The sequence below is a fragment of the Bos taurus genome, chromosome 16 (assembly GCF_002263795.3).
Source record: "Bos taurus isolate L1 Dominette 01449 registration number 42190680 breed Hereford chromosome 16, ARS-UCD2.0, whole genome shotgun sequence".
NCBI classification, from domain to species: Eukaryota; Metazoa; Chordata; class Mammalia; order Artiodactyla; family Bovidae; genus Bos; species Bos taurus.
In genome coordinates this window covers 53,913,316-53,927,006 of record NC_037343.1, presented here as the reverse complement: position 1 = coordinate 53,927,006, position 13,691 = coordinate 53,913,316, and the positions used below count along the sequence as shown (strand labels likewise).

The window sequence follows — 13,691 nt, the reverse complement described above, 5'->3', positions numbered from 1 at the left end:
TTGATGCCTGGGAAGCGGTCTGGCCAGCAGAGCAATTGTGGACTTTGACCCTGGACAAGTCCTTGAATTCTGCCTCTCTACCACTGTGCCCCCCACAGTCTGTGCTTTAGTGTCTTCACCTGAAAAACAGCAGCCACTGCTGCTGCTGTCCTGAGGATTACAAGAACATAGTATCAAGTTCACGCACAGATTAACCCTCAACAAAGGTTCCTGCCTTTTCCCCTTCTTACCATTACATCTCACCACTGTTAAGATTCCTCTATACATCCGGAGGCTGCACAAGTCTTTTCACTGAAAACGTGCAGCCAAAAGTGTCCATCATGCAATAACTTGTCTCTTTAGTCGCTAGAGTTTCTATCTTTGAACTTCATTCATTTATCTTTAATCTGAACCCAGAATCCAAGTTTCAAATCTTCTGGCTGCTGGTGCTCTTTCTCAGACGTCATTCCTTGTTTGGGTAAGTGACTTGGCAGAAGATGGTGAGCAGGGAGGGTGAGGTGGAGAAACTGGGAGAAGAGACTCTGGATCTCATTCAACACAACTTGCAGTCAAGAGGAAAGGGGGCTCAGTATTTCTAAAAAAAAAAGTAAGTGATGTGTTATTTGACCAAAACATGAGTTCATTTGATGTTGTTGCCCTTAGACACTTCATCCTTTTTCTCCTCATGTTCTTCCCTGATAGTCCAGGGAGAGTATTTAGAATGGTCTCTTTATGCAGGTGGCTCAGCTGGTAAAGAACCTGCCTGTAATGTGGGAGACCTGGGTTTGATCCCTGGGTTGGGAAGATCCCCTGGAGAAGGGAAAGGCTACTCACTCCAGTATTCTGGCCTGGAGAATTTCATGGACTGTATAGTCGAGGGGGTCGCAAAGAATTGGACACGATTGAGCAATTTTCACTTTTCACTTTATGCAGGTATTTAAAAAAATACTTCCCAATTACTACCCCAACTATCTTGGGAATAAACGGTTGAGAGCATGTAGTGACAGAGTTGCCTAGAGCAGTTCTCAAGTTTCTTTTAGTTTAGGGGAGTAAGTTAAATTGTTAGACAGCTTAGTAGGGAGTTAAGCTGTCTAGGTTCAAAACCTGGTTCTGAGGACTTCCCTGGTGGTCCAGTGGTTAAGAATGCTCCCAATGCTGGGGATGTGGCTTCTATCCCTTAGTCAGGGAACTAAGATCCCACATACTTTGGGGCAACTAGGTCACGTGCCACAACTACACAGGCTGCAAGAAGATCTCACGTGTTGCAATTAAGACCTGATGCAGCCAAAAATAATATTTAAAAACAAACACACCAATCACCCCTCTCCCCCCAAACCTAGTTGTTTCTAAGCTTTCCTGGCCTCCATTTCCTCATCTGTAAAGTGAGGACAGTGGTAATCACATATGGTTGCTATGAGGATGAATGAGAGAGTCCATGTAAAATACCCCGAAGCCAGTGGAGAATTACCATTGTTATCATCCAGGTAATCTGAAGTCCACTGACTTTCCCATTGGCAATGTGCCATAAGTTCTTTAATTTGGGCAGTAAAGTCTTTCATCTTTTTAGGAGCACTGCTGTAGCTCTCCTGGCTGGATGCTTAGCAGGAGCTCTGTGGTTCCTATTGTAACCATATGCTGTCTTTCCAAAGCACAATGTCTTTGGTCCACACATATTTGCTGAAATCCAGCCACATCAGAAGAAGCAGGGAGAAGACTTTTTTTCCCATTAAAAGGCTCTGTCTAGCATTTCTTCTCGGAGAAGGCAATGGCACCCCACTCCAGTACTCTTGCCTGGAGAATCCCATGGACGGAGGAGCCTGGTGGGCTGCAGTCCATGGGGTCACGAAGAGTCGGACACAACTGAGCGACTTCACTCTTACTTTTTCACTTTCATGCACTGGAGAAGGAAATGGCAACCCACTCCAGTGTTCTTGCCTGGAGAATCCCAGGGACGGGGGAGCCTGGTGGGCTGCCGTCTTTGGGGTCGAACAGAGTCAGACACGACTGAAGGGACTTAGCAGCAGCAGCAGCACAGTTCTGGGTATTGGGATGACAAATGACAATTGTCCTCTATAATGGTTCTGCATGCCAAGGTACAAAACTGGCCAGGACCTGTGCTAGATGTATCTGTGTAGAATTGAGTTTCATTCTTGTTGTAGATCCAAAATCTGCATTTTACATTTCCATCCCTTGATACAGAAATGGCCATGAGATGTGATGAAATGTCTCAAAATCCTTCCTTCTTCCTTTAGCAATATTTTTGCTTTTTAAAACCTTTTCAAAGAGGCAAAAGAGTGATATTTAGCATATCAGACAGATAATGAACACTCATGAAATCACACTGTATTATCAATAGTTCATATATTTTTTGGATTAAATTGAGGAAATATTTATCATTTTTCCTGAGACGTAGTACAAATTGAAAAATATAAAATATTCAAGAGACATATGCAGATAGAAAATACACAATGGCTGAAGAAGAGGTGGAATTTAGGAGTGCTAAAGATAGGCTCAATGTAGCAGGCCAAATAATGTCCCCGGAATACAAATTCAAGCTTCCCAGGTGGCTCAGTGTTAAGAATCCACCTGTCTATGCAGGAGACTTGGGTTGGATCCCTGGGTGGAGAAGATCCCCTAGAGAAGGAAATGGGAACCCACTCCAGTATTCTTGGGAATGCCTGGGAAATCCCATGGACAGAGGAGTCTGGTGGGCTTACTGACTCAAAAACAACAAAGATATTTTCATGTCCTAGTCCACTATGGAAAGAGGATTTTGTGATTAAGTGGGATTTTGAGATGAGATTATATTGGCTTACTTGGGTGGGTCCCAAATGCAAATACATGTATCCTTAGAAGAGGAGGGCAGAGGGAAATTCAACTGCACACAGAGGAGGTGAAGAGAGGATGGAGCACAGTGTTAAAGATGCTGGTCTTGAAGACTGATGTGGCCACAAGCCTAGGAATGCTGGCCTTTGCCAGAGCAGCAAGAGGCAAGATTCTCCTCTAGGGCCTCTAGAGGGACAGTGGTCTTGTTGATATCTTGGTTTTGGCTCAGTGATACTGATTTTAGACTTTTGGCCTCTAGAACTGTGAGAGAATGTATTTCTGGTGTTTTAAGCCACCCAGTTTGCGGTAATTTGCTGCAAGAGCAACAGGAAACTAAAACACCCATTTAAATGAACGGCAAGGAGGACAACCACTCTTTTCTATGTTCTACCATCTCTTGGCATGTTGCTTTCTAGTACACCTTCTGGTTCAGTGTCACTTTTAACTTATATGTTCCTTTATTTTCTTTTGCATTCTTTTGAATGCCAGATGGCACATAGCTTTTATTTTTTTTTAAGTTTATTTGGATACTGGTGTTTTGATTATGGTGGAATATGGGTGGTGGAGTCTCCCTCACTTATTTATCTGATGAGGTTATTATCTTCATTTGTTCACTATAGTGGACTAAGTCGTTAGCATCATCCCTTCACAATAAGACAATAATGCATGTTGACTCATCATGTTTTCTTAAAATTAAACCCTAGTTACATAAACAGATTTGTAGGCTCCTTCAGAAGTTTCAAAAGAGAGACCAACTGCATCTAATTTAGTCTGTCTCCTCCTTAGGGTGGGTCCTTTCCACAGGCGCCTTATGCTGCCCATTTCATTTAGATTCTTCCTGATTCCATTCTCAGGGCTTTATCTTCCAAGTCGTTATGGCCTTAAATACCATCCATATGGGATAGAACACAACTTTCTATCTCATCTTCAGCCTGCAGCTTTCCCCCCAACTTCGGACTCCTTGCCGACAACTTCCTGCTAGACGTAGCTCCTCGGAAGTCTATAATAGACAGCTCCGACTCAACTAGGCTCATCTCCATGAGAGCATTCACTCATCATCATCCAGGCTGTCTACTTCCTCATTTGTAAACAGTTAAGTTCCACAGGACAAGGCCAATGTCATGTTCTGTGCACTACTCCCAGCACATAGCACACTGCTAGCCACATGGCCAGCAGACAAGAAATACTCTTGTAGAGAAGGCAATGGCACCCCACTCCAGTCCTCTTGCCTGGAACAGTCCTCTTGCCTGGAAAATCCCATGGATGGAGGAGCCTGGTAGGCTGCAGTCCATGGGGTCGCTAGGAGTCGGACACGACTGAGCGACTTCACTTTCACTTTTCACTTTCTTTTTTTTTTTTTTTAAACTGTTGAGTTACTGTTTGAGTATTTTCTCCTAGTCTGTGGTTTTTCTTTTAGTCATCTTAAAAGGCCTTTCATAGAGCAAAAGTTCTAAATTTTTATTAAGTTCAATTTATCAAAAATTTTCTTTTATGGATTGTGCTTTTGATGTCAAATTTAAGAACTCTTTACCTAATCTTAGATCCTGAAGGTTTTTTTCAAGTCCATGAGTCATGGACTTGAATTCATAATTAAATCTTTAGGGAAAAATTTGGGAGAAAACCTTCAGGATCACTTTTCACTTTCATGCATTGGATAAGGAAATGGCAACCCACTCCAGTATTCTTGCCTGGAGAATCCCAGGGACAGGGGAGCTTGCTAAGAGGCCGTCTATGGGGTCGCACAGAGTCGGACACGACTGAAGCGACTTAGCAGCAGCAGCAACGAAGGAACAAATAAACCCAGCTGCATCCTCCCCTTGGCGCTGGATCTTTGCGGGGTAGGCTAGACTGCTCCTTTAGAGAGGAGTGAAGAAAGGGGTCTATGTTTCCTCATTTGACAGAGACTTAGTGATGAAGCCATTTTCTTTTTCCCTCCAGGTCCTCGTAGTAACTTTGGATTGCTCAGAATCCTAAGCCTTTGGTGCAGGCAGACTGGTGGTGGCAAGCCCGGGCCTGGCCACCGGGGTCCTCGGGGTCCCTGTGAGGACGGCCGTGTGTCGGGACGTGTGCAGTCCCGGTGGTCGTGCCAGCGAGAACCGAAGTCGGGGCTCCCGGGCGAACACATCTCGGAGCCAGGGCGGCCCGGGTCGGGGCCCTCCGGGCGTCTGAGGCCGGAGTCGTGGTCCTCCTGTGGAGGCGCGTCGGGGGTCTGCGCAGTCGGGGGTCGCGGCCCTCGGCGACGGCGCGGGTCCCGGAGGTCGCGCGGCCGGCGCCGCCCGACGTCACTTCCGACCGGAGCCAAGATGGCGGTGGCGCGACCGCGGGCGCCGGGGCGGGCGGAGCGGTGGCGGCGGTTCGGGCGGCGGCTCTCCGCGCTCTGAGGCGCGGGGCGCGGCGGGTGCAGCCAGGTAAGAAGCAGCCAGGGCGGGTGGCTTCCGGGACGGCGGCGGGCTCCGCTCCGGGACTCCAGTCTCTGTCCGCGAGGAGCGAGGCGGCGGCGGCGGCGGCGGCGGGAGCGACACGCCGGGGACCCGGGCGCGCAGGGCCGGGCGGGCCGGCGGCGCGCCCCCTTCGAGGTCTCAGCGTCCCGCGCTCGCGGGGCCCCCTGCAATGAGGCGCGGCCCGCGGGCGGCCGGAGTCCGTTCCTCCCGCGCTGAGCACCCGGGCCCGGCCTTGGGCCCCGGCGCGGGGAAGTTGTGGGGTCCGCTTTGTCGCCGTTGGTTAGCCGCGCGCCCCGCGGGGAGTACGCGGGTGGGCTGCCGGGCGGCGGCGCCGGGCGGGCGGCTGCGACTCCAGCGGGATCCCAATCCCGGGTCCGCGAGGGTGCCCACCGGTCCCAGGGCCGTTCCAATTTCAAGTGGTCTTGCTCTTTTTTTGTGTTCCAACAGAACGTGTCTCTCACACTTGCATTCTGAATTTGTTCAGTGTTTCGCGTCTTTGTGTTTCCTAAATCCACAAAGTGTAGTTTAAGCTCGGAAACGTTCTCCCTCCATAATCCCATCACAGACCCACCGGTGTTTTGTGTTTAACAGCGCATTTATCTCTTACGCATTTTGTTACTGAAGATGCCCACGAACCTATATTTGATGGTAGCAAGAAAGACAGAAAGTCGACCAAGCAGGTCAGCGTCTTTCCCCTCACCTCCGTGGTGGCTCCCGACCCACGCGTAAACCCCTGTCCACCGTGTGTCCAGACACGAGCTTCGGAAACAATTCCACGTTGACCCGGGGAGTCCACAGTACCTCCACTACGCAGCTGTAATTTCCCCAGAGAGAGGACACGCATGCTGGCCCCTCATCTTCCATTGAGCGTTGTTGTTGGGGTTTTGGTTTTATTTCAGAACGCGTTTTGGTGAATCCCAGTTAAGTCTTTTAAATCCCTCTGATCAGACACTAAAATGGCCCTACCCAGAAGGCGATTAAAATATTAAAGGTTTTGTTTACTACAGGTTTATTGTTAAAAGCAGTCACAGTCTTTTAATAACAAACAGACCTTTTCAGTGGTTCTCTTAAGATGCCAGACTTCGTCTCGATTTGATCAGTTGCATGCAAGTATGTTGGGGAAATGTAGGCCTTTAAACCTTTTTTTTTAAAACATGTTATGAAATGTGCTGTATAGATATTAAGGAGGAGGAACTGAGAGACATATTGTATGTTACTTTTTAGTAGGGTCTTGTTTTTGAGGTGGCATGCAGCTGCCCCTTCGTTCTCCTGTAGGCTTCCTTACAAACACTCGTTTGCCCACATTGTTTACACGTAGAATCTCAGTATAGCCTTGAGAGGATCTTTAAAGAAAGTCCAGCTCTCATTTCAAGCATTGGAAACTGAGATTGAAATTCATAGTGGGACTGATGTTTGTGCACAGCTTCTAGTATTCCAGGGCTCTTTTTACACATCTTTTTTGGTTTGGTTTAAATAAGTTAATATATTTGAAGTGCTTAGAAAATCACCAAGTGCATAATCAAAGCGCTCAGTAGAGGTTCGTTTTTGTTGATTCTGAAGATGTTTTTTTTTTTCATTGAAAAGTCGGCAGGTTCACATGTGTTTTTTCTCATTTTGTGGACAGTTCCTGAAACAACTGGGCGTAAATCTGTAATAACGTGTTAGTTTTGTAAGTACAAAATGGAACAAAAGATTCTCATTCTAGGAGAGTTTGAAAATGGAGAAAAACACAAAGAAGGAATAGAAATAGAAATTCCCTTCCCACTCAGATAACCACTGTGAACATTTTGGCAGACCTCCTCCTTTCTGTCTCTTGGTGTGCATGTGTATGTTTTCTTTCCTTGTTTATATTTATTCACTTCTGTATGTTTGCGCTTTGTACAGGATAGATATAATATGCTATATATTGTTTGTAATCTCTCTTCCTTTATGATATTGTGAGCGTATATCCTTGCCACTAAATCTTCAATGCGATTTTTAATGGCCACATTGTGTTGGGTGGGCCATACTTTATTTATCAATTCCGTATTGATCAGTAAGGTTTCAACAGCTTGAGATTTTCTTTTCGTTAAGATTTGTTTAAAAGTTTTTTCTATTATGGATTTTCAAGCCCTGTCATCTTTTAAGATACGTGAAAAATGTAAATTATGTTTTTTAGCCTCTAAAGACTCATTTTTCCTGCCAGTGCAGTTTGAAGAAATAGCCCTCCATTTCAGCTCCGTTTTATTCTCCCTCATCTGGGTCTGTGCAGTTAGACATATATCTGCACAAATATTCTTTTGATGATTATTTTACCTTAGATGTTTGTTTATTCATGGGACTGTTTCTTTAAGCTGCCCATCTCTTTTCAAGTTCCAGATCTGATTTACAAACCTTTTAAGTCCTGTTAAATCATAGACTTTCCGGGATGGAAAGCACCTTAGGTTATTTACTATTTTCATGTCTTCTGACTTGCTTTTCATGCTATTTTTAATCCTTGCACAGAAGAAAAAAAAAGCCCATGGGCTGCCTTAGAAAACTCCGTAGTGGGGAGCAAAGAGGGAGTAGGTGGACAGTGGGGGAAATTGTCAAGCTTGTGTGGCAACATGTAGATCCAGGGAGTTTCCAGGTGATGGGGACGTTACCCGACAGTGGTGACTGCAGATCCTGCTGACATCTGTCCAGGGCTGTGCAGTTTGCCTAGAGCTCATCAGCTTTGCCTTCGCTCCTCCGAGCGTTTGCTTAGAGGTCTGGGATACTGTTCTGGCTCTCTCCCTTTGAAATTGGATGCTTATACTTATAGCCAATAATATCATCTTCATAGGGTGACTGTAAGTAGTACTTAGATCCCATTGAAACAAGGTTTCTTATCCTCAACATGGTTGTGGGGCTGGATCATTCTTTGTTGTGGGAGCTGTCCTGTACCCTGTAGGATATTTGGCAGCATCCCTGACCTTTGCCCACCAGATGCCAGTGGCACCCGCCGCCCCCTCCCCCCACAACTTGTGACAATCCATAAACCCTCCAGACATTGCAAGATGTCCCTTTAGGGCAAAATCACCCTTTAGGGTGAATACCCCAGTTTTTAGCCACTGCTTTAAAGGAAGGCCCATCTCACTGGATGGTTGAATCATAGAAGCGGTTTATGGAATCTGTTTAGTCAAAGAACTATTAAGAATATATGCCGCTGGTTTATGTGAAGTTCCACTTGAAGCCAGGGAATAGGCTTGTTACAGGTAGAAGTTCTTTTCCTGAGTTTGGTTTTATGACTTTGTCCCTTTGATTTTTTTTTTTTTTAATCTTCTTGCCGTGCTGCATGGCACATAGGCTCTTTGTTCCTCCGTAAGGGATTGAACCTGTGCCTCCTACATTGGCAATGCAGTCTTAACCATTGTACTACTAGGGCACTCCCGATTTTATGACTTTGTTGAATGGTCACTTTCAGCAGTTTTGCTTTGGTGCCCCTTTCATGGCAAGAGATAAAGGAACTTGAGGTAACATGGAAACTTTGGAGAAGTTTTCCTGATATAGGATCAGCATTCCCAGTATGTAGATTAAATGATTATGAACTTTAAATTTTCATAGACTTGAAACATGGTGAATAATTTAAGCTTGTGGTCTATTATACTGCATAGCACAAAAACAGCGGTCTTCTAGAAAATGGAACTTAGTGGAGCAGCCCCTTGAATACTGCAGGAAGAAGCCTAATTTTTTCTAAAATTCCCTTTTTAAAAAAAAAAAAAAAAAACGAAAAAAAAAAAAAACCAATTCAGGGTTATGAACTGAAAGTGAAAAATTTGTCCTGAAGAAATAAAATTTACTTTTGCAGTGTTTAGCTAACTTTGTTACTTTATAACTTAAAGATAGGTTATTGATATTTGTGACAAACCTGCACCTTCCCCTGGGGAAAAATGTAAGTTGTCAAGTCTTCATTTGAATTCTTTAAAAGAATAGATAGTATAGATTGAATTTTTATCGTGGCATAAGTAGTCTTTAATAAGTTGTAATAGTAATAATAATAATGTTAGAACTCACTGATAAAAAAAAAAAAGAGAGGTGCTCTTAAACCACATTTGGTAATGGAGTTGTTTTCTGAATGACAGAATATCTGAATGTACAGAATCACATTCATTCACTGGAATGAATGCTTATGTCATTTAACTGTTCTTTCTTAAAGAGAATGCCTTTCTTTCCCTACCTCCACTTCCCTGAAGCATGAATTAGATTTATTGTATGTAATAAAAATGTGGTTCTTTTGGAGTGAAATATGCTTATAATATTTTTCTCAGTACAGTATAATATTTTTTCTTAGATTCTTGGTTCATGTCATCTACTCTGTTTTCATTTATTAGTCCTTTGGAACATGCAACTGAATACTTATATATTTGCCAGCCATTTCGGTGAAAAGAATATTTTGTACCTCTTGCAATAAATCATATGATAGGCTTTGCTTTGAAAGAGCTAAATTATTTCTTGGCATAGCTTGCCTGAAATATGGAAAGCAAAATGCAACTGTTAGTTTGATTACAATGGGCAGCCTGTCTGGAAATTGGTAACACCTACAGATTTTATATATGCTTGTATGTAGTTCCACTAAGACTACGTTAAATTCTGGTGGGAAAATTTTCTGGCATTTTCAAGTAATTTAAATGATGCCATCAATATTTGAAAAGAGTTGTGAGATTCATCAGCCCTTATTATATACAAGTATGAATGCTGCCCATTTCATAAGGCCTTTTAAGACCACGTAAATTAAACATACATTGGAGGATCAGTATGAAAACTAGATCCTAAATATTTCCCATTCCATGAGATTTATTTTCGGGACTTTGTCATCATCCTGAAAGGCCTAATATTAAAGTATACCTAAAAGAAGGAATTTTAAAAAGGAAGGAGTCTTAGGACAGATGTGTGAAGCTCTGTTAACCTCTTGTTAGAGGTTGTTGAGCAGCTCAGTTCCCTCGTTTTGGGAGATGAATATTGTGTCAGTGCAATTCTCTGATAATAGAGTGCTGCCTTGATATACAGAATGAACTATATCCCAGGTGTGTTCAGGGACGGCATTATTTCTGGCAGTGGGAGGGGTAGGACAGTTATCCTCTCTCCTCTTTGTATTTGAAAGTGACTACAGTGATTACCTCTATCTTTTATTCAGATATTTTAAGATGAACAGATGAATATGTGAGCAAGCAATTTGAGATTCTTTAGGTTTTTCAAAAACAATACTAGCATTTTGCTTAAATTTTTTATTTAAAGGTTTTTTTTTTTTTTTTTTTTTTGAGGGATGTTGTTGTTCTTTAGTCTGTAAGTCACTTCCGACTCTTTTGCAACCTGTGTACTGTAGCCCGCCAGGCCCCTCTGTCCATGGCATTTCCTAGGCAAGAACCCTGGAGTGGGTTGCCATTTCCTTGTCCAGGGAGTATTCCCTACCCAGGGATCCAGCCCACATCTCCTGCATTGGCAGGCGGATTCTTTACCACTGAACCACCAGGGAAGTCCATTGAAGGCTAATGTGGCACAAGGGTTTCTTGGAAGAGAAATTCTTCCAGGTTATTTCTGAGTCCTAAAGTTTTTTTGCTTATCCCATCCTCCCTCTACTGAACATGGTGAAAGGGGAAACATTTTTCCTACTTTATTCCATGCCTTTCACAAAGCCCAGTCCTTTGTTTTCTACACTCTTGCTGGGTATTTTTTCCCTTGGGATTTCCTCTGTCTCTGGGTCTTCCCCTGGTGGCTCAGAAGGTGAAGAATCTGCCTGCAATGCAGGAGACCCAGGTTCAATCCCTGGGTCAGGAAGATCCCCTGGAGAAGGGAATGGCTACCCACTCCAGTATTCCTGCCTGGAGAATTCTATGGACAGAGGAGCCTGGAGGGCAACACGACTTAGCGACTAACATGCTTTCCTCTGTCCCTAGGCACCCCCTTGTGGCTGAAGACTTCTAAATCTCAGTCCCCCTCCTTGAAGACAGTCTGTGCTGGGACTTTTTTTCCCGTTTGATGGTGGTTTTCCGTGGATGTCTGGCCCCTCTTCTCAGGGTCTGTAAAATGGAACTCGCCACCTTCCACTTAAATGCTACCTGTACTCCTGGCTTATCTGTCTTTAAAATACACTCATTCTTCTTGCAGTCACATTCCAGATTTTGTTGAACTCATCTTCACCATCTCTTTTTACCTCCTCTTAGGTTAGAAAACACATTCTGTTCATTCTTCCTCTGCAGTGTTAGTCACATTTTTCGTTTCTTTTCTGCTATCATCAGGGTTTCAAAGGTTTATTGCTTATCATCCAGATTCTTAGCCGGCTTGCCTGGCTCCAGTCTTTCTGGCTGCCCTTTCCTCTCCTGCCTCCTCACTCTTAACCTGTCAGTTTAACCTTCCTACACTGTTAGGCCTCACTTGGTTTGTGGCAGTTCTCAAACTTTCTGGGCTGTGTTACCCACCCCAGGGCAAAGCTGCCCTCCTGATGTGCAGCCCTGGAAGCAGGCTGTTTCCCTGGGCTCCTCCTGCCCGCATGCGTTCACTGGCTCTGTTTCTAAGAAAATCCTTGTTTCCATCTTTCTCTAAAGGCCCTCAGGACTTGTGTCAGGAGGGGACTGGGTGGATACTGACTTCTCCTTCACTATCTTTGAGGAACATTTCCTACAGGTCAAGTTTACTTTTAACCTGGAATTCAGACACCACCCTTTATTCTGGGAAAGATTGAAGGCAGGAGAAGGGGATGACAGAGGAATAGATGGTTGGATGGCATTACTGACTCAGTGGACATGATTTGAGCAAACTCCGGGAGATGGTGAAGAACAGGGAAGCCTGGCGTGCTGGTGTCCATGGGGTCACAAAGAGTCAGACACAGCTGAGCGACTGAACAACAGCAGATGCCCCCAAGAACTGTCCCATCTGCAGTGGGACAAAACTGGAGCTCGGCACAGACCCTGACTAGAGGGGCACTGTCTGGCTTACTCCAGCCGCTGGCACCAAGAGGTGGTCCTTCATCCTCTGTGTCATATATTGAGTCCCCAGGTAAGGGGAGGCATTACTCTTTACCTTAAAACCAGAACCACTAATTATTTATTTTGAGAAAATGTGTTGTTCAGTTACTGAGTTGTGGAGAAGTTGAGGAAACATACTTTCCTTTAACAATAAAAATTCATATATGTATAAGAACTCTTTTTTATTAATTTATTTTAATTAGAGGCTAATTAGTTTACAGTAATGTATTGGTTTTGCCATACATTGACATGAATCCGCCACGGGTGTACACGTGTTCCTCATCCTGAACCCCCCTCCCACCTCCCTCTCCATACCGTCCCTCCAGGTCATCCCAGTGCACCAGCCCTGAGCATCCTGTCTCATGCATCTAACCTGGACTGGCGATTCGTTTCACATATGATAATATACGTGTTTCAATGCCATTCTCCCAAATCATCCCACCCTCGCCCCTCTCCCACAGAGTCCAAAAGACTGTTCTATACATCTGTGTCTCTCTACTTAAACTGTAGAGCAGTACACAAACATCACTCTGCAAACAGTTTTTGTTGTTGTTATTTAGTCGCTAAGTCGTGTCCAACTCTTTTGCGACCCCATGAACTGTAGCCTGCTAGGCTCCTCTGTCCATGGGATTTCTCAGGCAAAAATACCGGAGTGGATTGCCATTTCCTTCTTCAGGGGATCTTCCCAACCCAGGGATCAAACCCAGGTCTCCTGCATTGGCAGGAGGATTCTTTACCACTGAGCCACCGGGGAAGCCCCTGCAAACAGTAGGTGTTGCTGTTACTTTAAAATGCTGTTAAGACTAGAAATAGTTACATATTTAGAGGATAGACTCCAAACTTCAGGTTTCATTTAAAGTAGGAGAGTTGCTCCCTACCAAAATAATAATAAACTCTTGGGAGAAAATCTCAAGAAATACACTGATTGTTGACCCTGCCATCTTAGCAAAATATAGTTGTTACTCTTATCTGGTGTAACTTGTAATTTTGCTATAGGTTGTTCACTCACGAGTTTCAGAAATCTCCTTGTCATTTATGTGTAGTTTGTGGAGGGTGAGTTTTCCTATATACTTGATTGTATGGGAGAAACCAGAAAGCCTCTGAGCAGCCACTTGTAAGATGACTATATTGACGCTCAGGTTTGAAAAGATGCGTACTTGAGTGGCAAGACCAGTTCCTCACAGTACTGAAGCTTTCGTCCCCTTTACAGAAAATTCACAAGTATTTTGCAGGGTTCCTGAAAGTCCCTTAATTTTTAGTGTTTAATCACATCAGTTACATCTGCATTGGGAACTCCAGTGGAAGAATAGTAACTCAGGGGGGTTAATTGAATGTTCATTTTATTTGGGGAATTGTGAAGTGAGCTGTCATGGGGCACCTCCTTGTAGAAAGTCTGTGTTTGAGTTGGAAGCTTGGCATTTGAGTGTGAGGAAAGAATCAGCTTAATTTTCTTTGTTCTTAATGCAACCAACATGGGAAAATG

The 13,691-nt window shown here is 44.2% G+C and overlaps 1 protein-coding gene across 3 annotated transcripts in view; it reads left to right on the top strand.

Moving 5' to 3' along the window:
* The first annotated feature begins 5,089 nt into the window (after positions 1-5,089).
* Positions 5,090-13,691, top strand: part of PRDM2 (PR/SET domain 2) — a 133,017-nt gene continuing 124,415 nt past the window's right edge. For all 3 annotated transcript variants that reach the window (XM_015475205.3, XM_015475202.3, XM_015475203.3), the window contains exon 1: positions 5,090-5,213. The gene's annotated coding sequence lies outside the window, so the exon portion shown is untranslated. The remainder of the gene's footprint in view (positions 5,214-13,691) is intronic.